General features: G+C 50.3%; 1 protein-coding gene across 9 annotated transcripts in view; it reads left to right on the top strand.

Moving 5' to 3' along the window:
- Positions 1–5,385: 5,385 nt before the first annotated feature.
- LOC147097543 (EVI5-like protein) overlaps positions 5,386–27,601 on the top strand; it is a 330,047-nt gene continuing 307,831 nt past the window's right edge. For 4 of the 9 annotated variants that reach the window (XM_085971482.1, XM_085971475.1, XM_085971481.1 and 1 more), the window contains exon 1: positions 5,387–5,512. The gene's annotated coding sequence lies outside the window, so the exon portion shown is untranslated. Of the gene's footprint in view, positions 5,513–27,601 lie in introns of all 9 variants that reach the window. The other 5 variants (XM_085971483.1, XM_085971476.1, XM_085971478.1 and 2 more) reach the window with 4 other exon arrangements.

The raw sequence follows: 27,601 nt of genomic DNA, 5'->3' as shown, positions 1-27,601 counted from the left end.
CTACCATAAATGTCTCTATCTTTTTTGTTCCCTTCTTCTAATATCATGTCCACTTTATTGCTCTCCCGGGTAAATACTGAGGCAAAGTAATTGGTCAATATGTCTGCTATATTGCAGTCATTTCCTGTGAGTTTACCTGAGATTCAATGGTGGCTTTCAAAAGGGAATTGGATAAGGACCTGAGGGGAACAAATTTGCAGGGTTAGGGGAAAGGACGGGGTAGTGGGACTAGCTGAAGTGCTCCTGCAGATAGCCGGCACAGGCTCGACGGGCTGAATGGCCTCCTAAATAAGTATTCTATGAATGGGAAATTTATTTTTGTAGCTAATATAGAGGCCCCGCAGCTTTGACACAGGCTGCGTGCACAGACTGCTTCATAAAGCTGCATTGTGCTGGCTGCATTCTGCCATGCATTGTGCCGGCTGACTTTTGCCAGCTGCATTCTGCCATGCATTGTGCCAGCTGCATTGTGCCGGCTGCATTCTGCCATGCATTGTGACGGCTGCATTGTGCCAGCTGCATTCTGCAATGCATTGTGACGGCTGCATTGTGCCGGCTACATTCTGCCATGCATTGTGCCGGTGTTGAGATACCGCGGCAAACGTGGGAGTCGAGACCAGAGCTATTGAAAACACAACTGCTTTATTCCAACCACATGACAAACAGGAACTAGAAAAGCCCGCGCATCCACTTAAATACTTCCCAGACAGGAAGTGCTCCCGGCAGCCTGTCCCTGCGGGAAACAAGTTGCTGGAGGAAAGGGCCCCCGGCTGGGGGCTTCTGCTTAGACTGTCTGTGCCGCCGTGAGCGGATTATGTCCAGTGGTGGCGTGTCGCCACAGAGCTCCCCCCAGAATCCGCTTAGGAGGAGTGGACGAGTCGTGACGGTGGTCTAATGGTTCTGCCACAGCGGCTCCGAGTGGTCGCGGGTCTGGTTGGTTGGGTCGGGCGGTTCGCCGCCGGCTGTGCTGGCTTGCCGGGGGGACGGCCTCTAGTTGGAGGCTGGGCCACGGGGACCCGTTCCCCTGGTTCTGTGTGTGCTGGTTTGAGCCGGTCGATGGAGACTGTCTCGACCCTGTCGCCGAGTCGCAGCTTGAAGACCTTGTCCCCGGTTTGTAGTACCTCGTACGGACCGTCGTACGGGGGTCGCAGGGGCCCGCGGTGCGCGTCGTGTCGCACGAAGATGAAGCGCGCATGCTGTAAATTTGGCGGGACGTGAGGTGCAAGTTCGCCGTGTCAGTTGACCGGAAGTGGGGCGAACTGAGCGGAAGAGAAAGAGTCGAGCCGCTGCTGTTCGGCCGACCAAGGCTTGATAGGCTCCGGAAGGAATTCGCCTGGGACGCGCAGCGGTTGTCCGTAGACTAACTCCGCTGCCGAGGACTGGAGGTCTTCCTTGACCGCGGTGCGTAGGCCGAGTAGCACCCACGGTAGGCGGTCAGTCCAGGTACTGTCCTGCAGGCCGGCGCGGAGTGAGGCCTTGAGTGACCTGCGGAAGCTTTCACAAAGTCCGTTGGCCTGCGGGTGGTACGCCGTGGTGCGGTGGAGCGTCACCCCGAGGTTGCGTGCTGTGGCCGTCCAGAGTTCGGAGGTGAACTGGGCGCCTCTGTCGGAGGTTATGTCGGCCGGTACGCCGAACCTCGCAACCCAGGTGTTAACGAACGCCCTGGCGATGTCGGCTGTGGTGGTGGAGGTCAGCGGCACTGCCTCAGGCCAGCGTGTGTAGCGGTCGACCATCGTGAGGAGATAAGTTTGGCCTTGCGATGGCGGCAGGCGACCGACGGTGTCGACGTGTATGTGGTCGAAGCGGCGGCTGGGTACCTCGAAGTCTCCCAGGGGTGCTTTGGTGTGCAGCTGTACCTTAGCCCGTTGGCAGGCGAGGCAGGAGGTGGCCCAAGTCCGAACATCTCTGCTGAGGCCGCGCCAGACGAAGCGCTTGGAGAGGAGTTTGACGGATGCGCGTGAACCCGGGTGAGAGAGCCCGTGGAGCGCGTCGAAAATGTGGCGGCGCCAGGTCTCAGGGACGACCGGCCTGGGTTGGCCGAGTGAGACGTCGCACGTGACTGCCGTGGCTTCGGGCCCGTGCGCGACCTTGGCTAGGCGTAGCCCTGGCAGGCTGGTAGCCGCCGAGAGGAGGTCTGGGTCCGTGAGCTGGGCCGCTGCTAGTTGTGCATAGTCGACCGCGAGGTGGTTCGCACAGACGGCGGGACGGGAAAGGCAGTCGGCGACCACGTTGTCTCTACCGGAGACGTGCTGAATGTCCGTAGTAAACTCGGAGACGGCCGCGAGCTGGCGTTGCTGCCTAGCGGACCAGGGTTCGGTGTGCTTGGCCATCGCGTATGTGAGTGGCTTGTGGTCCACATACGCGGTGAAGGGGCGGCCTTCCAGGAGGAACCTGAAATGGCGGACCAACAGGTGGAGTGCGAGAAGCTCGCGGTCGAAAGTGGAGTATTTGACCTCCGGGGGGCGCAGTTGGCGGCTGTAGAAGGCAAGTGGCTGCCACGCGCCATTGACCCACTGCTCGAACACGGCCCCGACCGCGTGGTCGGAGGCGTCGGTGGTGAGCGCGACCCGGGCATCGGCCCTCGGGTGCGCGAGCAGAGTGGCGTCGGCGAGCGCGTTTTTGGTGACGTCGAAGGCGGCTGCCGTGTCAGTGGTCCAGGCTACGTCCATCTTGCCGGATTTTCCTCGGAGGGAGTCGTATCGGGGCTTCATGAGGGCTGCGGCTCTGGGGATGAACCTGTTGTAGAAGTTCACCATCCTGAGGAACTCCTGGAGGCCCTTGATGGTTGTGGGGCGGGGGAATTGCTGGACGGCCTGCACCTTGTTGGGCAGGGGGACGGCCCCAGCAGGGGTGATGTGGTGACCGAGAAAATCGATCTCGGTTAGGCCGAATTGGCACTTCGCCGGGCTGAGGATGAGCCCGTGTTGGGCGAGGCGCCCCGAACAGGATGCGAAGGTGTTCGAGGTGTTCCTGTTTGGAGGAGCTGGCCACGAGAATGTCGTCTAGATAGACGAATAGGAAGTTCAGGTCCCGGAGGACTGAGTGCATAAGGCGCTGGAAAGCCTGTGCTGCATTCTTGAGGCCGAAGGGCATCCTCAGGAACTCGAACAGGCCGAATGGGGTGATGACGGCCGTTTTGGGGATGTCCGCGGGGTGTACGGGGACTTGGTGGTAACCGCGCACCAGGTCGACTTTGGAAAAGACGGTTCGTCCGGCCAGTCGGGCCGAGAAGCCCTGGATGTGTGGCACCGGGTATCGATCGGGGGTGGTGGCGTCGTTGAGGCGGCGGTAGTCCCCGCAAGGGCGCCAGCCTCCGCCGGGCTTGGGGGCGATGTGGAGGGGCGAGGCCCAAGGGCTGCTGGAGCGGCGGATGATGCCGAGTTGTTCCATGGTGGTGAACTCGGCCCGCGCGATTTCCAGCTTGGCCGGGTTGAGTCTGCGGGCGTGGGCAGAAACTGGGGAGCCGGTGGTGGGGATATCGTGTTCCACACCGTGCTTGGCGGCTTTGGCCGAAAAGGTCGGGTTAGTGAGGGCGGGAAACTCAGCTAGGAGTGCCGAGTGGTCGTCCGTGGCTCTGGCGAGGCAGTAGGTCGTCAGGCCGGCCGAACGGGCCGGGGTAAAGGCGCCGGGGATGGGGGCCATAGTGTTGATGTCGATGAGGCGGTGACTCGGAATGTCGACAAGGAGGCCGTGGGCACGTAGGAAGTCGGCGCCGATGAGTGGGCAGAGGACCTTGGCTGTGAGGAACTCCCAGCGGTAGCAGCGGCCCGCGAGGCCGAGCGTGACCATGCGGGTGCCATATGTGCGGATTTCAGAGCCGTTGGCTGCAGCCAGTGTGATACCCCGTGTGCCGCGTTGGATCTCGAGGGCGGAGGCGGGGGTGATGCTGTGCTGGGCCCCTGTGTCGCACAGAAATCGGCGGTTGGTTCTGTCGTCAGTGACGTACAGTAGGGGCTCCTTCTGCCCCGCGGCCATCGTGGGGGCCGGTGCGGGGGGGGGGGTTTGAAGGTACACGGGTGGGGCGTGCAGTGTTGAGCCCTAGCGCCAAAACGGGTGTGGTAGTAGCAGTGACCCGGAGTGGTAGGGGCGGTCGGGCCTAGCGGCCCGGGAAGACCGCATGGTCGTTGCCGTGAGGTCGGGCGCGACGTCGCGAGCGGCCTGTGCAGAGAGCAGCCGGTCGGCCTTTTCGGCTATATCATTCAGGTCCGTGGAGTCAGACTCCACAATGAGTGGGCGGATGCTGGCGGGGAGCTGCCGAATGAAAAGCGTGCGAAAAAGGGCGCCGGGGTTTTTTGTCGTCGGAGAAGGACAGCAGGTGGGAAAGCAGGTCTGATGGTGAAGCGTCACCAAGGCCGGGGAGGTCCAGGAGTTGGCAGTGGCGCTGGTAAGAGGATGTTTGAAATTTTTTAAGTAGCGCAGCCTTCAGATGTTCGTACTTGCCCTCCGTTGGTGGATTCTGCAGCGCTGCCCAAACCTTGGGGACTGTAGCGTAGGTGAGCGAGGGCGACGAGGTAATCGTACTTCGTGGCGTCGACTGTAATGCCTTTCAGCCGGAATCTGGACTCAGCTTGAACGAACCAGGCTTCGGCGAGGTTCTCCCAAAAGTCTGGTAATTTAACCGTGACTGCGTTTGTATCCACCATGCTAGCTTAGGATTCGTCCTGAGCGTCGGGGTCACCAGTGTTGAGATACCGCGGCAAACGTGGGAGTCGAGACCAGAGCTATTAAAAACACAACTGCTTTATTCCAACCACATGACAAACAGGAACTTAGAAAAGCCCGCGCATCCACTTAAATACTTCCCCAGACAGGAAGTGCTCCCGGCAGCCTGTCCCTGCGGGAAACAAGTTGCTGGAGGAAAGGGCCCCCGGCTGGGGGCTTCTGCTTAGACTGTCTGTGCCGCCGTGAGCGGATTATGTCCAGTGGTGGCGTGTCGCCACACCGGCTGCATTGTGCCATGCATTGTGCCAGCTGCATTCTGCCATGCATTGTGCCGGCTGCATTGTACCATGCATTGTGCCGGCTGCATTGTACCATGCATTGTGCCGGCTGCCTACTCAGAGTGCCGAGCTGAGAGTGCAAGTGCATCGCTCAGTCCAGGGCGCACCATCAGCACCACACTCGCCGCTACTCGCACCCGATTGGCTGTGCTCACTGCCCATCGGCTGCCTGCCTCGCTAGCCATTGGTTGAAGTGAACGGACCGACCCTTGGCGCTGTGTGATTGGCAGAGGCTGCACGCCCGGGGGTGATTGGTGCAGCCTGCTGTCAGTCAGACCGGTAGCCTGGCTTTGGATTGGCGGAGAGGGCGGGGCGGGGCGGCAGGCGGCGCGGCGATTGGTGGAGGGGCCCGGGGAGGTGGGGGGTGATGTCCGGGCGCGGAGCCCCGCCCCCCGGACTGTCAGTGTTGTCGGGGCCGGGCGGCCTGAGGGAAAGCGGCCGGAGCCGGAGTCCGGGACCGGGAGAGCGGGGCAAGGCGGCAGTGGAATGGCGGCCGGGTGCGGAGGCGGCAGGTAGGGCCGGCGGTTGCTAGGGTCGGTTGCCCCTGGAGACGGGCGGGGCCCGGTCCCGGTCCCGGTCCCCGGTGCTGTGCTGGGCAGTGCGCGGCCGCCCCTCACTGACCCCGGGCCGCCGCTGTCCCCGGGCTGTGTGACCCGAGCGGCGGGTTTGACGGGGGACGGGGGAAATCCCCGGGCCGGCAGCTCCTGTCGGCAGAGGCCGGGGTAACGGGCCGGGGCCGGGGGCCGCGGGGGGAGGGAGGGAGACTGGAACAGGGAGACAGAGGGAAAGAGGGGGGGGGGTGGTGAAGAGAGAGGCGGGGGCGGTGAGGAGAGAGACGTGGGGGGGGTGAAGAGAGAGACGTGGGGGGGGGTGAAGAGAGAGACGTGGGGGGGGGTGAAGAGAGAGACGTGGGGGGGGGTGAAGAGAGAGACGTGGGGGGGGGTGAAGAGAGAGAGGCGGGGGGGGGTGAAGAGAGAGAGGCGGGGGGGGGTGAAGAGAGAGACGTGGGGGGGGGTGAAGAGAGAGACGTGGGGGGGGGTGAAGAGAGAGACGTGGGGGGGGTGAAGAGAGAGACGTGGGGGGGGTGAAGAGAGAGACGTGGGGGGGGGTGAAGAGAGAGACGTGGGGGGGGGTGAAGAGAGAGACGTGGGGGGGGTGAAGAGAGAGACGTGGGGGGGGTGAAGAGAGAGACGTGGGGGGGGTGAAGAGAGAGACGTGGGGGGGGTGAAGAGAGAGACGTGGGGGGGGTGAAGAGAGAGAGACGTGGGGGGGGTGAAGAGAGAGACGTGGGGGGGGTGAAGAGAGAGACGTGGGGGGGGGTGAAGAGAGAGACGTGGGGTGGGGGGTGAAGAGAGAGACGTGGGGGGGGTGAAGAGAGAGACGTGTGGGGGGTGAAGCGAGAGACGTGGGGGGGGTGAAGCGAGAGACGTGGGGCGGTGAAGCGAGAGACGTGGGGGGGGTGAAGCGAGAGACGTGGGGGGGGGTGAAGCGAGAGACGTGGGGGGGTGAAGCGAGAGACGTGGGGGGGGTGAAGCGAGAGACGTGGGGGGGGTGAAGCGAGAGACGTGGGGGGGCTGAAGCGAGAGACGTGGGGGGGGTGAAGCGAGAGACGTGGGGGGGGTGAAGCGAGAGACGTGGGGGGGGTGAAGCGAGAGACGTGGGGGGGGTGAAGCGAGAGACGTGGGGGGGGTGAAGCGAGAGACGTGGGGGGGGTGAAGCGAGAGACGTGGGGGGGGGTGAAGCGAGAGACGTGGGGGGGTGAAGCGAGAGACGTGGGGGTGGTGAAGCGAGAGACGGGGGGGGTGAAGCGAGAGACGGGGGGGGGGGGTTGAAGAGGGTCGGGGAGGGTTGGGGGGGTGAAGAGAGAGACGGGGGGGTGGGGGGGTGAAGAGGGACGGGGAGGGTGGGGGGGGTGAAGAGAGAGACGGGGGGTGAAGAGAGGGACGGGGAGGGTGGGGGCGTGAAGAGGGACGGGGAGGGTGGTGGGGGGAGAGGGACGGGGAGGGTGGTGGGGGGAGAGGGACGGGGAGGGTGGGGGGGGAGAGGGACGGGGAGGGTGGTGGGGGAGAGGGACGGGGAGGGTGGGGGGGGAGAAGAGAGAGACAGGGAGGGTGGGGGGGAGAGAGGGAGAGACGGTGATGGGTGGGAGGGAGATGTGGGGCTCGAGAGGGAGGGAGCGCAGGCGGGTGGGGCGGGAGAGGGAGGGATATGTGGTGCGGGGTGTTAGGCAGAGGCAGGAGAGGGAGGGAGACGGGGGGTGGGGGGATGGCGGGATAGTGAGAGAGACGGGGGTGCCGGGACGGGAGAAGGAAGGAGATGGTGTCAAGGGAGGGATGGAGACGGGGGTGGGAGTGGGAGGGAGACGGACAGGGGGCCGGAGAGGGAGGGAGAGTGATGCTGGGAAGTGGGAGAAGGGGTTGAGCAGGAGGGAGGTGGGGAGCGAGGGGGAGTAGGCAGGAGGGCGGGGTATTGTGGAGAGGGGGTAGAGGAAGGGGGTGAGAGAGACGGGAAGGGAGAGAGGTTGGAGGAGGTTAGAGCGAGATGTGTGGGTGGTGGGGGCAGAGAGAGAGAGAGAGGGGGCCAAAGGTGGGGGGTGGGGGACAGCGAGATGGGGAGGATGGGGGAAGGAGGTAGAGAGGGGAGACGGGTAGAAAGAAAGACGAGAGGGAGAGACGGGGCGAGGGTGTAAGAGAGAAAGGACAGGGTTGCTGAGTGCGAGAAACAGAGAGAGAGAGAAAGAGGGGGAGGCAGACTAGAAGGGAAAGACAGGTCCCGAAATTCCTTAGGCTTGGGGTTGCATCAGGCCTTTTCCAGCAGTTTCCTGTTTGTCCTGTCCGGGGTTGAACAAGGCTAATGACAGCAAATGGGTGGAGCTGGAGGTGTGAACTCCCTACTCCCGGAGTTCCCACTCGGGATCAGTCAATGGCAACTGCTGCACTCGCTTTATAGCGAACGGGACCCTGTTAAAACCCACCTCCAGTGAGGCAGTTCTTTACCCCAAACCTTAATCTGTCTGTTCTCTCCACAGATGCTCTGTGTTTCCAACATTTTCTGTTTTTCTGACATTGAAAGTTGATTTTCTTTATTATTTGTAATTCCAGATATCTCTGCATTAAAAAAAGCTGCTTAAAACTGTAAAAAGCAAAAAAAGCTGGAAATCTGAAGAAGATTTGGTCGAGGTGTTCAAAATCATGAATGTTTTGACCGAGTAAATAAGGAGAAACTGTTTCCAGTGGCAGGAGGGTTGGGAACCAGAGGCGACATGAAACATTTTTTTACACAGCGAGTTGTTGTGATCTGGAATCCACTGCTTGAAAGGGCAATTCAGCAGTAACTTTCAAAAGGGAGTTGGATAAATAATTGAAGGGAAAAATGTGCAGGGCGATGGGGAAAGAGCAGGGGAGTGGGACTAATTGGTTCGCTCTACCAAAAGAACCGGCACAGGCACGGCAGGCCGAATGGCCTCCTTCTGTGCTGTTTGATTCTCAAACCAGAAAATTGCTGGATATCGTCAGGTCAGTCAGGAGGGAACAAATCACTTCATGTTTTTTGTGTAACCCCTCGGATTCTGACAAATGCTTCCACGCAAAATGTTAACTCGTCTCTTTCTGTGCACCCATGCCGACATGCTGTGTGCCCAGTGCACTCCGTCACAAACCAACCTGTGTATTCTTCCAGCATTTGCATCTCAAACATCCTCTCAACCAGAGTGACCTTGTAATAACCTTCCACAACTGGTGGACATCGCAGGGTGTAGTGCCTAACTGACACACACAATCATATTGTGGTTTAGAATTAGAGTTTTCTTTTAGTTAATTAGCCGTTATGTTTAAATTGCCATATTAGTGTTGCCCCCTAAAGAAGGGCATCTGTAGAGCTGTTTTTTTATTGGTGACACTTCGGCAACTCAATGTCACTCCTATTGGTTTATTTAAAATATAGGCAGCAGTAAAGGTCAAAGGGAGGTTATGGTTTTGGGTATTACCTTCTCACTTCTGTCTCCACCAGCCCTATTTGTACAGGAGCAAGTGATCCAGAGAATCTTGCAGCATCACTGCGATTTGAGCATCTTTCGATCTTGATGTGACCTGAATGGTTAACCAGCCATTGTCCTTTACAGATGCTGACTGACTGGCTATGTTTCCACCATTTTATGATTTATCTGGTCTCTTGCTTTTTATGTCCATGATAAATCTAGGGACGGCTTCTTGCCAAACTTGCATCTCTCAGCTAGAGGGGGAAAGATGAGAAATAAAAATGGTCAGCCCCCACCCCGGGATACTGTCAGAGAATCTGTGAATCGCCCCCCTTGTACAAATCAGGAGGATGGCGATAGCGAAATTAAGTTAACCAGTCCCTTGTCTTTGCAGATGCTGACTGACCACCTGTCAGCATGTTCTGCTTTTTGTCTCCAGCTTTACAAGGTCATTCTGGTTGAGAAGATGTTTTAAATTTAAATAATAGATTACACAGGTTGGCCTTGTGATGGCATGCACTGGGCGGGCACAGGATACGATACGTCTTTTCATCAGCCTTATTTTTACTAAGTGATGTATAGAATTACATTTTGCTGAGGGTGGGGGTGATCCTGATGCAGGCCTCGGTGTAGATGAGGACACAGGATACAGCATTTTGTATGACTTGTAGTGAATGGTAGGTGGGGAGGCTGGCAAATGGAGTGTTGGAGAAGTCACGCTGCAAGGTGACGAAAGCAGGGATTGGGATTCTGGGGATGTTGTGGAGGTGATGGATCGGATGTGGACGAGGAAGCTGAGCTTGGTATCGAGTACTATGCCGAGGTTCCTCACCTGTAGGCTGAGGCACCTCAGGAAACCGGTGAGGGAGATGGGAATCAAAGCCAAAAGTCCATAGGTGTTTGTAAAAGCTGAAGTGGATGGCTTTGGGTTCACCATCATTAAACCGGAGGAGTATTGGTTCATTCAGCAATTAATGTCCAGTATACAGTTGGAGATAATGGCAACAGCCTTGATGTACATTGAAGGACAGTTACACATGAGAAGGCTATTCAGCCCATTTTAATTCATCCATCCAGAGATATTTTAAAGTCCACATTTCAGCATCCAGTTGTTAAAGATTCCTGGGGTTTTAGACTCCACTATTCTCTCTGGAAGTCTGATCCATACATTGAATCAGAATTTCCTGTCAAATCTTAAATCTTTCTTTTACTAGCTCGAACTTGTGTCCTTCCACTCACAATTTAATTCAAAGTAATATTCCAGATTTACCTACTCCATTCTCTCATCCAGCTCTATAAATCACCTCTGACACCTCTTTTCCAGGCTGAAAGGCCTGAACTTTTCTAATCTTGCCTCTGCTGGGGATCAGGCTCGTGGTTCTTTCTGCGTTACCTCCAGTGCTTGAATGTCACTCTTGCTGGAAGCTGCAAGGCAGAGTCCAGTGAAACCTTGTCAAATAAGTGAAAGAATTGAAATCTATTTGCTGTTGTGTGTTGTGGATTGTGGGTGTAGGTTGGTTCTGCTTGCCTCAAACAGTCCTTTATCCAAAGATGGGTGTAAATTTTAAATTTTGGGAAAATCACACGAGATTTCCAGCTCTGATACCGTAACAACATAACGTGACCTCAAAGCAGCACCACCGCCAGTCTGCCCACCACAGGATGAGCTACTTCATTCCAAGAATCACCTCCACACCTCGCAGTACTAATAATGGATCGAAGCACGCTTAAACCAATCCACTTTAATATTTTGTGATAGATTACGGTGTCCGAGCTTCATAGCTGTAAATCTGTTGTGATTTGCCCACCGTTTTAATTCTGTTAATGTGTTTGTGAATTTGGTTTGAGTAGTTTACAAATAACCGAAGTGATTGGATCGAGTCTGGATTAGGCAGTGACAGTATTTTTGGGTGTAAACCTGTTTGAAGGGGTATGGGACGTCACGGAGGACAGTAAAATTGAGTGGGACTAGCACAGTGGGGGTAGTTGGAGCAATTTGAAGTGACATTAAGTGCATGTGTCAGCTTGGCTCAGTTGGTGGTGCCTTGGAGTCATTTTGGTTGTAGGTTTAAACTCTCGTCCACAGCCAGCAAAATTGTTTATTTTCATACCTCCAACTCTACAGTCTATACCGGGCAGTTCAAATAGGTGTGGCATTCAGAGTCAAGTCATTCTCTCTTAAGATCCTTCCTCTTGTCAAACAAGAAACTTTCCCCTACTGAAGAGGATTATGTTAGCCAGGTGGATGGAAAAGGAAAGAGTTTTCTAGCTCTGATACTGTAGCGACGTAATGTGACCTCAAAGCAGCATCACTCCAGGTCTTGAACACATCACCTAGGCTGGCACTTGAGTGCACAGTGTTATAAGACATTAAAATGATGTAAGGATCTCTTGGTGCTATTGAAAGAATGTAAGAAGTCACACAACACCAGGTGATAGTCCAACAGCTTTATTTGAAATCGCAAGCTTTCGGAGCGCTGCTCCTTCGTCAGGTGAGCACAGGGAGCTCTGCTGTCTTAGCCAACATCCCTCCCCCAACTAGCATCGTTCAAACCGTTTAACTGCTCACTTCTCATTTGCTGTTTGAGACCTTGCTGTGTGAAAATTGGTTTTCCCAGTTGCTCCATAGCAGTAACTGCACTTCAACAAAGTAATTCATTGAGTGAGCTTTTGGGCCACCTTGACACGAATGGCGCAAGTTCTTGTTTCTCATCCCACAAAAATCTATCGCAAAGCATTAAAGTGGATTGGTTTAAGCGTGCTTCTATCCATTATTGGTACTGCGAGGTGTGGAGGTGATTCTTGGAATGAAGTAGCTCATCCTGTGGTGGGCAGACTGTCGGTGATGCTGCTTTGAGGCCACGTAAATCTCTCTCCTAGTCCATCCATCTGGCTAACACATTCCAGAGGAAGCCTATGAGGGTAAACGATCTCGAGGAGAGAATGCCTCGAGTCTGGCTGTAGCTGTGAGAGTCAAGGACATTAGCTGTGGTTCTTCAGTGTACAAGCCAGCACGGCCACATTATGGAAAACGGTGATTGTTTGAACCGTATCGGTCTGTGCCATCTTGTGTAGATTTTTGTTGCTGGAGTTGTATTCCTGGGTGGGGGGTGTAACTGATGGGTGAGGAGATAGTGGTGTGAGCAGGCGCAAGTTTGGAGGAAAGGGGAAAGGCATGCAGTCTGCCATTAGCTGTACTAGCCTGTATATATTGTACGAAGATTGGTCTTGACATGCACCATGTAGGGCGTGATAGAAGCGGGTTTCAGAGAGAAATGCATATGTCCATTCTGTCAGAAAGAATACGCCTGACAAGAACAAGCTCATCAGTGACAGAGGCAAACTTGTTATGTGAAGGAATCCTTTGGCACAAATGCACTATTGTCGGCTGTGAATGGTGCCTGTGTGATCCTTTCAGTATCCTTTGTCTACTGACTTCAGGGAGTGTTCAGTGGATTTGGGGAGAGGAGGAGCCACTTAAATCCTGGTCATGTTGTGTTCTTGCTGCAAGTATACAGTATTAAAGAAAGCATCACCTCTGTTACTGGCTGTTTCTTAAATATTACAAGATGACAGCTGGCAGAGTGAGACGAGCTCTAGTCTTGACACTAAAGCAAAATGCTTAGGTGGTGGTTTAATGCCGGTGTTGGAATCCAGATACTGAGCAATTTTCCTTTTTAAAAATTTTCCTTCCTTTCCTAAAGTCCTCACCCAAAGAGTGTTGACAGGCAATTTAACAAGAGGGGCTGGAATCCGAATCAGCTGTGGGAACTCTGGCTGATTTTTCCCCCCCATATTCCAAGTTCATGGGTGCTGGGCTCATTTGTAGCGCACCACCAGCCTCCTGGCTGAGATCAGATCACTCCGCACAGATAGGGCACAGGGACTAATACCCTGCTGGTCCAGCTGACTGTCTGGGACTGGGATCTTGCTGCTCCAGCTGACTGTCTGGGACTGGGACCTTGCTGCTCCAGCTGACTGTCTGGGACTGGGACCTTGCTGCTCCAGCTGACTGTCTGGGACTGGGATCTTGCTGCTCCAGCTGACTGTCTGGGGCTGGGATCTTGCTGCTCCAGCTGACTGTCTGGGACTGGGACCTTGCTGCTCCAGCTGACTGTCTGGGGCTGGGATCTTGCTGCTCCAGCTGATTGTCTGGGACTGGGACCTTGCTGCTCCAGCTGACTGTCTGGGATCTTGCTGCTCCAGCTGACTGTCTGGGGCTGGGATCTTGCTGCTCCAGCTGATTGTCTGGGACTGGGACCTTGCTGCTCCAGCTGACTGTCTGGGATCTTGCTGCTCCAGCTGACTGTCTGGGACTGGGATCTTGCTGCTCCAGCTGACTGTCTGGGACTGGGATCTTGCTGCTCCAGCTGACTGTCTGGGACTGGGATCTTGCTGCTCCAGCTGACTGTCTGGGGCTGGGATCTTGCTGCTCCAGCTGACTGTCTGGGGCTGGGATCTTGCTGCTCCAGCTGACTGTCTGGGGCTGGGATCTTGCTGCTCCAGCTGACTGACTGGGGCTGGGATCTTGCTGCTCCAGCTGACTGTCTGGGACTGGGACCTTGCTGCTCCAGCTGACTGTCTGGGACTGGGACCTTGCTGCTCCAGCTGACTGGGACTGGGACCTTGCTGGTCCAGCTGGCTGTCTGGGGCTGGGATCTTTCAGGTCCAGCTGGCTGTCTGGGGCTGGGATCTTGCTGGTCCAGCTGACTGTCTGGGGCTGGGATCTTGCTGCTCCAGCTGACTGTCTGGGACTGGACAAGCACTGTTCCCAACTGAAGATGCAGGCTTGAACCAATATGTATTTTGTTTATTAATGTAAGATAGAGGAATGAACATTACACTCCTATCCTCCAGGATTCTGCCTGGCCCCACTCATAGAATCATGGAATGGTTACAGCATGGAAGGCGGCCATTCGGCCCGTTGAGCCCGTGCCAGCTCTCTGCAAGAACACTTTAGCCAGTCCCACTCCCCCACCCTTTCCCTGTAACCCTGCAAATTTCTTTCCTTCATATACTTATCCAACTCCCTTTTGAAAGCCGTGATTGAATTTTCCTCCACCACCCTTTCAGGCAGTTGCTTCCAGATCTTAACCACTCGCTGCCTATTAAGTGTTACTTTGTCGAACACCTTTTGGAAATCCATGTACCCCACGTCAACCGCATTACCCTCATCAACCCTCTCTGTTACCTCATCAAAAAACTCAATCAAGTTAGTTAAACACGATTTGCCGTTAACAAATCCGTGTTGTCTTTCCTTAATTAATCCACACTTGTCCAAGTGACTGTTAATTTTGTCCCTGATTACTGTTTCTAAAAGCTTCCCCACTACCGAGGTCATACTGACTGGCCTGTAGTTGCTGGGTTTATATTTACACCCTTTTTTGAACAATGGTGTAACGTTTGCAATTCTCCAGTCCTCTGGCACCACCCCCGTATCTATGGGGGATTGGAATATTACGGCCAGTAACTCCGCGATTTCCTCCCTCAATTCCCTCAGCATCCTAGGATGCATCCTATCCGGCCCTGGTAATTTATCTACTTTAAGTACAGCCAGCCTTTCTAATACCTCTTTATCAATTTTTATCCTATCAATTATCTCCACTACCTCCCCCTTTACTATGTCTATGGCAGCATCTTCCTTGGTGAAGACAGATGCAAAGTACTTGTTTAGTACCTCAGCCATACCCTCTGCCTCCATGCATAGGTCTCCTTTTTGGTCCCTAATCGGGCCCACCCCTCCTCTTACTAGCCTTTTACTATTTGTATGCCTATCGAAGACTTTTGGATTACCTTTTATGCTGGCTGCCATTCTATTCTCATACCCTCTCTTTGCCCCTCTTTTTCACTTCTCCTCTGACCTTTATATATAGCCTGATTCTCGGCTGTATTTGCCACCTGACATCTGTCATACGCACTCTTTTTCTGCTTCATCATCGTTAGAGGAACCCTGCACTGTTGCAGATCTTGCCGAATTCAACAACAAGGCGCAAAAATGTGTCCAGTTCTGGCTGGGCTATGTATAGACTGTCCGTGGACACGATAAGAAGAATCATATTCTCTCTTTCATCATCCAGGGAGCCCTGACTTTAGTTGCCCTACCTTTCCCCCTAGTGGGAATGTACCTGAACTATTTCCTCTTTAAAGGCAGCACATTGTTCCATTATAGTTTGCCTGCCAACCTTTGATTCCAGTTTACCCGGGCCAGATCTGTTCTCATCCCACTGAAATTGGCTTTCCCCCAGTTAAACATTTTTACTCTAGATTGCACCCTATCCTTTTCCATAGCTAATCTAAACCTTATGATACTATGATCGCTGTTCCCTAAATGTTCACCTACTGACACTTGACCTACCTCATTCCCCAGAGTCAGATCCAGCAGTGTATAAAGTAAAGGTGTACAAGTAAAAACAGTCCTGTCCTAGGGCTGATGTTCAGTGGCTAGTGGATATAATGTGGACTGAGCCATTTCTACTTCTTGCTCCTACCCCCTATTAAAAGACTGTATAGTGTGCACAGAATGGCCCAGTACACAGGCGCTTTGATTTATTGAGGCCTTCAGTAATATTGCTATTTGTTTTCTTTCAAGTGTGCATTTTCTAATTTTTCTTCCACCTGCGGTCTCTGGACCACTCACTGTCTGTTCTGGAACCTCTTCCTGCAGCTCTGAATTGGCTGGCAGGAGGCCAGCCTCATCACTCACTGATTATTTGCTTCACGTGCCCCTTAATTCCCTCCCTCACCCTCCCCCAATTTTGGGGGCGTGCCTGATCTCTGCTGGGCGACGTGAATCTATTGCACTTTCCATATTCAGCATTTAATCTTTTTAAGGACTACTGAGAACCGCAGTAAGTTGTCATTTTATAATGTGCAGCTTGGTTGAGTGATGAGCTCATAAGTGCAGTTTTTCAAGCTGGTTTCCTCTTACAAGCTATACCGTGTGTCATAATTTTGAAAGCTGCATCGTAACAGTTTGATTTTATTAACACCTGTGTGGGATGGGAAACGGCAATATTGCTTGAAATCTTTATTAATGCTTCCTCAAACTCATTACAGTAAAATAAAACATTGACTGATTTCTCACCGCTTTGCTCCAAGGCTGAGTCCTGGCTTTCCGATTTCAGGTTCTATAGGCTGGAGAGCCAAGCTGGGGTGTGAATGTGGAGCCTGTGAGGTGAGTGAGCGAGTGCATCAGTGACTTACTGGAGGGAAGGATGTGTCTCATCACTCCCTCAAAGGTGTTTCTGATGTGAGCAGTGATCTTTTCGTACGCATAGTTGGCAGTAACCAGTCAGAAGAGGTACCTGTGGTTAATCACAGTTCAGATTTAATGCCAAATGGTATCTATAATTAAAATGGATGAGCCGACAGTTGTTTATCAAACACTGCGTGATCTTTAGAGAGCTTCCAGTTCATAGTTATCACTGGCTTTATTTTGCCCACTAGAAATGTTCTTGCGACACTGACCACTGCCAGTCAGAGGATGTGTTTCACAAGGGCAGCAGCTTTTTACTATACAATGTGCTACATATTGTACGGGCCTGGATTTGCGGTCGGAGGTTTCCCATGGGCGAATGAGTACGAACCTGCCCGATGGTCCTGGAGGAACACTTGTGCTCCTGGGCCTCCATGCCCCTGGAATCATGTGGGCCAGGCCAACCAATCGGAAAGGGGATTCCATTTACGTACGGAATCCCCATAAGCATGAATAGGAATCTCCAAAAAAACACAATTACACAACAGTTAAATAAAAATAAATCATTATATGTTCTAAAAAAAATTATTACATTTATTTAAACTCTTACACTGGTAAAAGGTGGTCCTTTGCCTGCTTTTATCAGGTGTAAGAGTTTCACGGGCATTCGCCAATAGCCCAACTCCGCCAGCGAAGGTCCATTTCCCGGGGTTGCGGTGGATCTGTCGAGCTGAAACTTGACATCGCAAGTTCCGGGTATTCGAGCATGAGCATCACACTGGAAACCCGGAACTTGCGAGGCACTTACGGCTGCGTATACGGTCATAGGCCCTGGAAAACCCGGGCCATTGTACTGCTGCGGAACAGCTGTGTGTCATTTAGTGTGTCCCTTTACGGGCTTGAGCTGTAATTGCGATGCCGACCCGAGGTGGTTACAGGCTAATTGTTTTTGAGCAGATTCTCTTAATTGGAGGATTTAAAATGACTCCTGAAGTTAATGAATTATTTTGTGTAGGTGGGAAATGATTCTGTACATGGGAATAATTGGTTGTTTTTCTCTGACATTCTGTATGACTGGTGCACTATCCCTCATTGTCCTCTACCTGCTGCCTTTTGATGTGGTTGACCACACAGTGCTTCTCCATTGCCCAGCTTGGTGGGACTGCCCTTTCTTGGTACACTTTTACCTATCCAATCGTAGAGTGAGCATCTTCAGCATTGGCTTCTCTTCCCATCCCCATACTGTTACTTCAAATTTCCCAAGGATGTATCCTTGGAGCCCTCCCCTTCCTCATCTACACACTGCTTCTTGGCGACATCATCTGTAGACATGGGGTCGTAACCTTGACGTCCTATACAACCTGAGCTGAGCTATTGATCCCGTATCCTCTCCATCTCACAGACCGCCTTCTACCACCTCTAAGATCTCCCACCTCTGTCCTCAGTTCCTGAAATCCTCCAGATTCAACTATTTCAATGCTCTTCTGGCCAGCCTCCACAAACTTCCTCATCCCAAGTGCTACTGTATCCTGTCCTGCTCTGCAGTCACCCCGCCCACACAGACCTTCATTTGACCCCTCAATGCATCAGATTTAAAATTCTCATCCTCGTGTTTAAATTGGGGTATGGGGAGAAGGCAGGGACAGGGTACTGAACTTGGATGATCAGCCATGATCGCATTGAATGGCGGAGCAGGCTCGAGGGGCCGAATGGCCTACTCCTGCTCCTATCTTCTATGTTTCTATTCCTTCATGGTTTTGTCCCTCCCTATCTCTAACCTTCTCCAGCCCCAACCATCACCCCCGAACACTCTGTTCTCCTGACTCTGGTCTCTTTTGCAATCCCCCTTCCTTTGCCCCACCATTGACAGCTGTGCCTTCAGCTTGTTGTAATCATGAGGCAGAAAATTTGCATGCGTGAAAAAAATCCACTTGTTTCAAGGTATAGAATAGTACAACACAGTCGGAGGCCATTCGGCCCATCACGTCTGCGCCGGCTCTTTCGAAGAACAATCCAGTCAGTCCCGCTCTTTCCCCATATCCCTGCAATTTTTCCCCCTTCAAGTATTATCCAATTCCCTTTTCAAGGCTGCTATTGAATCTGTATCCAGCGCCCTATCGGGCAGCGCATTCCAAACCCTAACCGCTCGTTCCGTAAAAAGGTTTCCCCTCATGTCGCCTCTGGTTCTTTTGCCAATCACCTTGTGCCCTCTGGTTATCGACCCTTCAGCCATTGAAAACCGTTTCTCTTTATTTACGCCATCTAAACCCTTCATGATTTTAAACACCTCTATCAAATCTCCTCTTAGCCTTCTCTGCTCCAAGGAGAACAAGCTCAGCTTCTCCAGTCTACCCACGTAACTGTAATCCCTCATCCCTGGAGCCATTCTAGTAAATCTCTTCTGCACCCTCTCCAAAGCCTCCACATCCTTCGTACAGGGTGGTGCCCAGAATTGGACCCAATACTCCAGCTGGGGCCGGACTAGTGTTTATATTGGTTTAGTGTAACCTCCTGCCTTTTGTACTCTCTGCCTCGATTTATCTGTCATGTTGTATGTTACTTAGTCCATTGCACTAAAACCATTACAAGTACAGTACTCGCCTTTGTATCCTACAGCTCCAAAATCTGTCAACTTTGAAAGGAGAAACATTCTAATTGTGCTGTGTGGTTTTCATGGTTCAAGCTGATACAGCATGAACATTACTACTGACCTTCACAGAAAGCTGCCTGTGTGTAATGGGATGTATAATAAATATATTGAAAATAATCTGGTGTCCTGAGGTCTGACATCATGTGACACGACTTTAGTGAAGACATCAAACTAACTTCTGAAATATTTGTTAAAATGTCAACTTAGTTTTACTCTTCAGTCAATTGCAAGATAATGTGGGTCCAGAAAGGAAACCTCTTAAGCCTGTGCCTGGATTAAAGATGTGGAACTAGCCAAGGCTCATCCTGAAGTGCTTTAGGGATATACTGTATAGACATTAATCATCAAATTCACTACTAAATGTTATAGGTTCAGTTTTGTTACGATCATAGGAATGATATTTGTGCGGTGCGACTAGTCACAACTGAATAATGTAGATCGTAACATTTGGCCTCCTTGCACTTTAGCTCAGTTCCTTGGTGAGGCAGAAATAGTCAGAAGTAAAAACCTTCGAGAGTTATTTTATAGTAACTTTGGCTGAAATTATTTTTGTGCCTCTCTGGAATGGGTGGGGGGGGCAGGGGAATAAATGGAATTTTTTATTGGGACATTGACGCAGTATTTTGTGATGTTTGTTTGTTTTCCTCTTTCCATGGGAAATGTCTGGTTTCCCTGCAGTGACTGGTGTGCGTGGGGGTGTGAAATACCAAAAGTGCGGTGCTGTCAATAGCCCCCTTTTTTTGAAAAATAAGCCATTTTAATGAAAATTGAGAGAGTTATAACTTCTTACTTCATTGCATATGCCAAGAATGCAGTCTTGAAGTAAAGTTTCTGTTTCCTTCAATTGAAAATGACCCCTTTGCCCTCTGTCTTGAATTTGTAATTTAATTGTCATTGTGAAGTGTTTGACCTTGTGCCAACTGAGAATGCTGGGACTGAGTATTGTTTGAGAAACTGCATGTGTTAACATAGTAACATAGAGATAGGAACAGGAGTAGGCCATTCGGCCCTTCGAGCCTGCTCCGCCATTCAATGAGATCATGGCTGATCCTCGTCTGAGATCATAGCTGATCTTACCAGTTCAGTACCCCGTCCCCGCCTTTTCTCCGTAACCCTTAATCCCCTTAGCCTTCAGAAATATATCCAATTCTCTCTTGAAAATATTTATTGAATTAGCCTTCACAGCCCTCTGTGGCAGGGAATTCCACAGGCTCACCACTCTTTGAGTGAAGAAATTCTTCCTCATCTCTGTTTTAAATGATTTGCCCGCTATTTTTAGACTGTGGCCCCTGGTTCTGTGCTCCCTGGCCATTGGAAACATTCTCTCTGAATTCAGCCTGTCCAGGCCTGCCATAATTTTATGTTTCGATGAGATCCCCTCTCAATCTTCTAAACTCCAGTGAGTACAAGCCCAAACTATTTAATCTCTCTTCGTAGGTCATTCCCGCCATTCCAGGTATCAGCCTGGTGAATCGCCGTTGCACTCTTTCCATGGCAAGAACATCCTTCCGCAGATGGGGCGACCAAAACTGTACACAATACTCCAGATGCGGTCTCACCAGCACCTTGTACAGCTGTAGTAAGGTATCCCTATTCCTATACTCGAACCCCCTTGATATGAAGGCCAACATACCATTTGCCTTCTTAATCGCCTGTTGCACCTGCATGCTCTCCTTCAGTGACTGGTGCACAAGAACACCCAGGTCCCTCTGCACTTCCCCATCTCCCAATCTATTGCCATTTAGATAATAATCTACCCTCCTGTTTTTACCCCCAAAGTGGATAACCTCGCATTTATCCACATTATAGTGCATCTGCCACGTATCCGCCCATTCCCCCAACCTGTCCAAATCGCACTGTAGCCTCCTGACATCCTCATCAGAGCCCACCCCTCCTCCTAGTTTAGTGTCGTCAGCGAATTTGGAAATATTGCATCCAATTCCCTGATCCAGATCATTTATATATATTGTGAACAGCTGGGGTCCCAGGACAGATCCTTGTGGCACCCCGCTGGTCACTGCCTGCCACTCTGAAAACGAGCCGTTTATTCCAACTCTCTGTTTTCTATCCGCCAGCCAGTTCTCTATCCACGTTAATACTTTGCCCCCAATCCCATGAGCCTTAATTTTGCATGACAATCTTTTGTGTGGAACCTTATCGAAGGCTTTCTGGAAGTCAAGGTACACCACATCCACTGGCTCTCCCCCATCTATTTTACCAGTTACTTCCTCAAAAAATTCCAGCAGATTAGTCAAACACGATTTACCCTTTGTAAATCCATGTTGACTCTGTCCGATCCTTTCCCCATTTGTCAAGTGCTCCGCTATTTTATCCTTAATAATGGACTCTAGCATTTTGCCCACAACCGATGTAAGGCTTACTGGTCTATAATTCCCTGCTTTCTCTCTACCCCCCTTTTTAAATATTGGGGTAACATTAGCTACCCTCCAATCCACGGGTACTGTTCCCGAGTCAATGGAGTTCCGGAAGATGATCCTTAGAGCATCTGCTATCTCCAGGGCCACCTCCTTAAGTACCCTAGGATGTAGTTTATCAGGCCCCGGGGATTTGTCGGCCTTCAGTCCCCTCACTTACCCAACACCATATCCCTAGAGATACTAATTTCTGTCAGCTCCTCCCTCTCATTAGTCCCTATGTTTGCCGATATTCCTGGGAGGTTATTTGTGTCCTCCTTTGTGAATACAGAACCAAAGTATGAGTTTAATTGGTCTGCCATTTCCTTATTCTCCATTATATATTCTCCCGAATTGGACTGCAGGGGACCGACTTGGGATTTTACCAGTCTTTTCCTCCTGATATACCGATAAAAGCTTTTGCAGTCTGTCTTTATTTTTGCTGCAAGTTTACTTTCGTATTCTATTTTCCCCTTCCTGATTAATCCCTTTGTCCTCTTCTGCTGTATCCTGTACTGCCCCCAATCTTCCGGTCTGGTGCTTTTTTTTGCCAGTTGATATGCCCTTTTTTTTGATTTTATGCTGTCCCTAATTTCCCTCGTTATCCACGGTTGAGTCACCTTTTTAGGTTTATTTTTATGTCACTTTATGGGGCAGTGCATTGCTACACCACCCTGCGGGGTTGCTGTTTTGTTGAAGTTTGAATTTGACACAGAAATGCAAGTTGTGAAATGTGCAGTTGTGCCAGCAGTTCACATGGTAATTGTGGGATTTGAGGGCTCTTCCTTGGTGACATTGGTGGCATGGTTCTTCGATGTGTCGTGTAGGGGAGCTGCATGCCAAACGGTTGCTCCTATGCCACGCTCTAGTCAGTAGTGGTAAAGTGTGGAGCCTGAACGCCAGCATGGGCTGGTTGGGCCGAATGGCCTGTTTCTGTGCTGTATATTCTATGTAACTCTATGCATCTGTAATCCAGGGACCTGGACTAATGCAGAGAAGGTGAGATCAAATCCCAACATGGCAGTTTGAGAATTTGAATTTGGTTTAAAATAAAGCTGGTACCAGTAAAAGTGAGCATGAAGCTATTGGATTGTTGTAAAAACCCAACTGGTTCACTAGAAACAGAAACATAGACATAGAAGATAGGAGCAGGAGTAGGCCATTCGGCCCCTTGAGCTTGCTCCACCATTCAATGAGATCATGGCTGATCATCCAAATTCAGTACCCTGTCCCTGCTTTCTCCCCATATCCCTTGATCCCTTTAGCCTTAAGAAATATATTTAATGAATTGGCCTCAACGGCCTTCTGTGGTAAAGAATTCCACAGGTTCACCACTCTCTGGGTGAAGAAATTCCTCCTCATCTCTGTCCTAAATGGCTTACCCTTTATCCTTAGACTGTGACCCCTGGTTCTGGACTCCCCCGCCATATGGAACATCCTTCCTGCATCTAGTCTGTCTAGTCCTGTTAGAATTTTATAAGTTTCAATGAGATCCCCTCATTGTTCTAAACTGTAGCGAATACAATCCCAAATGACCCAATCTCTCTTCATATGTCATTCCTGCCATCCCAGGTATCAGTCTGGTGAATCTTTGCTGCACTCCCTCCATGGCAAGAACATCCTCGGATAAGGCAACCAAAACTGCACACAATACTCAAGGTGTGGTCTCACCAAGGCCCTGTACAACTGCAGCAAGTCATCCTTGCTCCTGTACTCGAATCCTCTCGCTATGAAGGCCAACCTACCATTTGCCGCCTTAACCGCCTGCTGCACCTGCATGCTTACCTTCAGCGACTGGTGCACGAGGACACCCAGGTCTCGTTGCACTTCCCCTTTTCCCAATCTATTGCCATTCAGATAATCTGCCTTCCTGTTTTTGCCACCAAAGTGGATAACCTCGCATTTATCCACATTATACTGCATCTGCCCAATCACCCAACGTGTCCAAATCATACTGGAGTTTCTCTGCATCCTCCTCACAGCACACACGCCCACCCAGCTTTGTGTCGTCTGCAAACTTGGAGATATTACATCTAGTTCCCTCGTCTAGATCATTAATATATATTGTGAATAACTGGGGTCCTAGCACCGATCCCTGTGGTACCCGACGAGTCACTGCCTGCCACTTGGAAAAAGACCTGTTTATTCCAACTTCGTGTCTGCCAACTAGTTCTCTATCCAAGTCAGTACCTTATCCCCAATCCCATGTGCTTTAACTTTGCACGCTAATCTCTTATGTGGGACCTTATCGAAAGCCTTCTGAAAGTCCAAATACACCACATCCACTGGTTCTTCCTTATCTATTCTACCAGTTACATCCTCAAAAAATTCCAGTAGATTAGTCAAGCACGATTTACCTTTTGTAAATCCATGTTGACTTTGTCCAATCCTGTCACTGTTTTCCAAGTGCTCTGCTATTACATCTTTTATAATGGACTCTAGCATTTTCCCCACTACCGATGTCAGACTTACCGGTCTATAATTCCCCGTTTTCTCTCTACCACCTTTTTTAAATAGTGGGGTTACATTAGCTATCCTTCAATCCATGGGAACTGTTCCAGATTCCATCGAATTTTGGAAGATGACCAGCAATGCATCTACTATTTCTAGGGCCACTTCCTTAAGTACCCTAGGATGTAGATTATCAGGCCCTGGGGATTTATCGGCCTTCAATCCCGTCAATTTCCCTAACACCATTTCCCTACAAATACTGATTTCATTCAATTCCTCCCTCTCATTAGACCCTATGTTCCCCGACATCTCTGGGAGGTTATTTGTGTCCTTCTTTGTGAAGACAGAACCAAAGTATGTATTTAATTGGTCCGCTATTTCTTTGTTCCCCATTATAAATACCCCTGATTCTGACTGCAAGGGACCTAGGCTTGACTTCACCAATCTTTTTCTCTTCACATATCTTTAGAAGCTTTTACAGTTAGTTTTTATGTTCCCTGAAAGCTTACACTCATACTCTATTTTCCCCCTCTTAATTAATCAATCCCTTTGTCCTCCTTTGCTGAATCCTAAACTGCTCCCAATCCTCAGGTTTGCTGCTTTTTCTGGCCCATTTATATGTCCTCTCCTTGGATCTTATGTCCTTTACCGCAACAACAACTGCAACTTGTATTTATATAGCACCTTTAACATAGTAAGACAACCCAAGGCGCTTCACAGGAGCGTTATCAAACAGAATTAGGGCAGGAAACCTCAGTAAATGAATTGGATCTCTTGTATAAAGAAAGAATGTGAATTTATATCACAACCTCAGGATGTCCTAAAGCACTTTACAGCTAATTAAGTGTAGTCACTGCTACAATATAGGAAATGCAACTGTCTGTCTTCACAGCAAGATCTCACAAACAGTGATGAGATAAATGACCAGATAATCTACTTTGGTGATGTTGATTGACAAATCAATATAGGCCAGGACACCAGGAGAACTCCCCTTCACTGCTTCAAATAGTGCCATGGCATCTTTTACATCTACCTGAAAGGACAGACTGGGCCTCAGTGTAAAGTCTCATCCGAAAGATGGCCCCACTGTCAGTATAACTCCCTCAATGCATTGAAGTGTAATCCTAGATTAGATGCTCAAGTCTCTCTCGAGTGTGGCTTGAATCCATAGCCTTCTGACCCAGTTGAGAGTGCTATCATTGAGCCAAGACTGACAATATATTGGTGGAAGCACTGCATTGTACATGATGAGTCTGAAGGTGAAGCAGCTGAATGCTGCCTGAGACCGGTTTTGAAATCTAAAAATAGTAAGAGTAGAGAGATTGATTTACTGGTTTTATGCTATTGTACAATGCATACACAAGATGACAGTGAGCATGTCGAAGTATAATGTATTTAAAAAGAAACTATTATCCCGCAAAACTGTTGTTACACATGCAATATATTTCTGTCAAGCAGTGTGTGCTGAAGATTTCTCTAAACCTTTCCACCTCTTTCCTCCTTTTAAGACGCTCCTTAAAACCTACATCTACTGTCCTAATCTCCCCTTATGTGGCTCGGTGTCAAATTTTGTTTGATAACGCTCTTGTGAAGCGTCTTGGGATGTTTTACTATGCTAAAGGCGCTATATAAATACAAGTTGTTGCGTTAGATGAAAGGGTTTGGGTAGGAGCAGTGTATTTGTGTGTTCTGTTTGGTCTGGGGCCTGGGTAGGAGCAGTATTGGTGTTCTATATTAGATGAAGGGGTCTGGGTAGGAGCCTAGAATAATAGGATGTCAGAGAACAGAAGGACCATTCAGCCCATCGTGCCTGTGCCGGCTCTTTGAAGAAGCTAACCAATTAGTCCCACTCCCTTGCTCTTTCCCCATAGCTCTGCAACATTTTCCACTTCAAGTATTTCTGCCATTCCCTATTGAAAGTTTTTGAATCTGTTTCCACCGCCCTGTGAAGCAGTCCATTGCCGATCAGCATAACTCGCTGCTTCAGTTTCTTTTCATGTCACATCTGTTTTTCCGGTTACCTTCAATCTGTGTCTGGTTACTGACCCTTCTGCCACAAACAGTTTCTCCTTATTTATTCTATCAAAACCTTTAATGCTTTTGAACACCTCCATCAAGTCTCCCCTTAACCTTCACTGGTCTGAGAACGACCCCAATTTTTCTAATCTTTCCACGTAACTGAAGCCCCATATCCCTGGAACCATTCTAGTAAATCTCCTGCACACCCTCTCTAACACCGGTACATCCTTCCTAAAGTGCGGTGCCCAGAATTGGACACCAATTAATTCCAATTAAAATGCTTTATTGGCATGAAACACTACTCCAGCTGGGGCCTAACCAGTGTTTCACCAAGGTTGAGCATAACTTCCTTGCTTTTGTACTCTATGCCTTTATTAATAAAGCCAAGGATCCCGTCGGCCTTTTCAACAGCCTTCTCAACTTGTCCTGCCACCTTCAGTGACTTGTGTACATACACCCCCAGATCGCTCTGTTCCTGCAACTCCTCATTCTTCCTACAAAAGGAATAACTTCACACTTCTCTGCGTTAAATTTCATCTGCCTTGTGCCTGCCCATTTCACCAGTCTGTCTGTCGTCCTGAAGCCTGTTACTGTCCTTCTCACTGTTACTACATTTCCTAGTTTCCTGTCTTCTGCGGACTTTGAAATTATGCCCCATGTACCCAAGTCCAGGTCATTAATATATATCAACAAGGAGTTCTTCGGGTGACCTGGCCAGCGTTCCTCCCTCAGCCAATACCACCAAAAGTAGATAAACTGATCAGTCATCCAGTTGTTTGTGGGATTTGCCATGCATAAATTTGCTGTCACGTTTGCCTAAATAATGGTCACCACTCTTCAAAAGCATTTACTTGTTGCACGGATGCTCTGATATTTCTGAAACGTGGGAAGTGCTGAATAAATTCAAGACTTTTTAAAAGGCGATTTACCCTGCACCCGAATGTTGTATATTCTGATAATGTGGCAGAAAATGTTCTAGTTTCTCCAATGTTAACATCCCTCACCTTAAAGAGCACAAAAACGCCCAAGATCTCTTTTAAAAAGATAATTCAAGCAGTGCTGTCATGGAGTGGTTGATGGGTTTATTTCTCTTGCATTGAGTTCCTGATGATCGGTTTAGATGCTGAGGAAAGGTGCAGAATGATGACTTTTGCTTTCCTGGGCACTCCAAATGTGACGAAATAGAGACGGGGCCTTCATTGGCTGTTGTGTTGTACCACCTAAGAGAAGCAGCATGATGCCTGCCCGCAGTGTCTAATGTGTGAGAGGAGGCAATCAAAGTTTCCATATCTCCCTCCTTAAAACCTGGCTGGAAGGAATTAGATTTGAGTGACGTGCCTCTGGGATAGTACAAACCTATTTTTAGATTTCCATTGTCACTGTCCAATTCGTTCTTGCACAGCCAATACAGTTCCTTGCATATCCAGCATTCCGAGAGAAGAAAGCAATTTAATTCAGTGAAGACTGGCTGGTTCAGGAGCTACAGTTCCAGGAGACCTGAGTTTGAGTCCCAGTTCTACCTGGTGCTTTGCTTTTTGTTGTGGGTGGGGAAATTAGAGTTTCCAAGTATTATCTCTGGGTTGGAAGGAGGTGCTAGACTGCCTTCTCCCATACTGCTCATGTACTTCCTGATGAATTGATGAAATTATGTCAAATGGATTTGTGGAGGTCTTCATGGGCAGTCATTCTGACCCAACAATTGAAGATGAAAACATGGGAAGGAAAATGGAGACATAAAAATGTGTGTACATCAGCTAACTAGCAATGAACTGGTGCAGAACCAATTATTTTTTTATTCGTTTATGGGATGTGGGCGTCGCTGGCAAGGCCAGCATTTATTGCCCATCCCTAATTGCCCTCGAGAAGGTGGTGGTGAGCCGCCTTGAACCGCTGCAG

The sequence above is a fragment of the Somniosus microcephalus genome, chromosome 31 (genome assembly GCF_052327205.1).
Source record: "Somniosus microcephalus isolate GS21.2 chromosome 31, FLI_Smic_1.0, whole genome shotgun sequence".
NCBI classification, from domain to species: domain Eukaryota; kingdom Metazoa; phylum Chordata; class Chondrichthyes; order Squaliformes; family Somniosidae; genus Somniosus; species Somniosus microcephalus.
This window is presented reverse-complemented; position numbering and strand designations above follow the sequence as displayed.